Here is a 2,072-nt window from a genome sequence, read left to right as displayed (position 1 = left end):
ATTAGAGGAGGTCGGAACATGTGGCCTCCTTGCCGTTTTTGCAAACTCTTATCACTGAACTACCAGTGCTCATCTCTGATACATAGTAGCCATTTAGAAATACTTATTGAATGGATCTTAAATAAAATGGTCTGTTGTCTGTGAAGGAAGGATGCCCTGTGAATTTCTGGCATTTATTTGGTATTAGAACACTACTAAGAATCAGCCCCTACATTTGGTGTCTGTCTTTCCCAGCCATGTAAACAAGTAGAGACTGTTCAACTTTTCCACCTCAGTCTCTGTTAGTTTAGGTAGGAAGCGTGGTTGTAGAAATCTGTCCATTTCTTCCAGATTTTCTATATGATAGAGTACAGTTCTTCATAATATCCTGATATTATCCTTTTTATTTCAGTTGGTTCTGTTGTGATGTCGCACATTTCATTTCTTATTCTTGTTATTTGTATTCTCTCCCTCTTTTCCTTTGTTAAATTTGCCAGTGGTCTTTCAATTTTATTAATCTCTTCAAAAAACTAACTCCTAATCTTGTTGATTTTTTTTCTATTGTCTTCCTGTTCTTTGTTTCATTGATTTCTACTAGACTCTATTATTTCCTTTCTTCTGGTGACTATAAGCTTCTTTTGCTGCTCTTTTTCTAATTGTTGAAGATGTTGGGTTAATGTGTTGATTTTGGCTCTTTCTTCTTTCTTGATATGTGCATTTATTGCTATAAATTGGCCTCTCATTACTACTTTTGTTGTGTTTCCCAAAATTTTGGTATATTGTGTTTTCATTCCTATTTGATCCAAGGAATTTTTGAATTTCATTTTTTATTTCTTCTATTACTCAATTGTTTTTGAGGAGGGCATTATTCAGTTTCCATGTGTTTGCTCTTTTTCCATTAATCTTCCTATTGTTGATTTCTAATTTGATAGCCTGGATATCTGAAAGATGCTTTGCAATATTTCAATGTTTTTAAATTTCGTGAGGCTTGCTTTATGGCCTAACATATGGTCTATAATGGAGAATGGTCCATGTGCACTGGAAAAGAATGTGTATTGTGCTGTTTTTGGGTAAAGTGCTCTGTAGATGTCTATAAGCTCAAATTGGTGGAATGTATTGTTTAGCTCTTCTGCATCTTTGTTGAGTTTCTTTCCAGTTGTTCTATCTTTCATTGATAGCTGTGTATTAAAGTCTCCCACTATGGCTGTGAAGTCATCTATTTGCCTCTTCAACTCCTTTAAACTGATTTATGTATTTTAGGGCTCTTTCTATCTTCTTGTTCACTTGATAATTTAATCATTTTATAATGTCCTTCCTTTTCTTGTATGGTGGTTTTTATCTTAAAGTCAATTTGATCAGAAATTAATATTGCTGCTCCTGCTCTCTTACAGTTGCCATTTGCTTGATATATCTTTTTCCAACCTTTGATTTTTAGTCTTTTTTTGTTTTTGTCTTTAATGTGTGTCTCTTATAGACAGCATATGGATGACTTATGTTTCCTTATCCAGTCTGCAACTCTCTGTCTCTTGAGTGGTTCACTTAATACATTGACATTCAGTGTAATTATTAACAAGTATGAATTGGTTGTTGTCATTTTGTTATGTGATTTTTCCTAGTGTTCCTGGTTTCTTTATTCCATACTATTTTCTGTGCTAAGCTCATTATGTTTATGAATCATGTTATCATTTCCTTTGTTGCTACTGTTTTAGTATTTGATAAATATTTGTGCTTGTCCTCTTTTTTATTGTGATGTGAAGGTTTATTATTTTTCTTGAGGTTTCTCTGTCATTTATAATTTTCTCCCTGAGTTTAGAACAATCCATTCTATCTTGCAACTCTCTTGACTTCCTCACCATTTAGAAGTTCTATAACTACACTGTTGTTTCCCTCTTTTAGGTTTGTAGTTGTCCTCATTAGCCAATTGATATCTCTGGTTCCCCGTTTACAATCTTGTAAGCTTATTTTACCTTAGATCCCACCATAGCTGTGTTGGTTTCTGGGTTATATCATCTTGTGTATTAATGGTTGGTTATTGCTTGCTATTACTGGTTCTCTGTTCAAAAGACTCCCTTTATTATCTTTTGCAAGGTTGT

This window comes from Orycteropus afer, unplaced genomic scaffold (assembly GCF_000298275.1).
Source record: "Orycteropus afer afer isolate SDZICR_OR568_19922 unplaced genomic scaffold, OryAfe1.0 scaffold00195, whole genome shotgun sequence".
Taxonomy (NCBI): Eukaryota; Metazoa; Chordata; class Mammalia; order Tubulidentata; family Orycteropodidae; genus Orycteropus; species Orycteropus afer.
Note: the sequence above shows the minus strand (reverse complement) of the source record.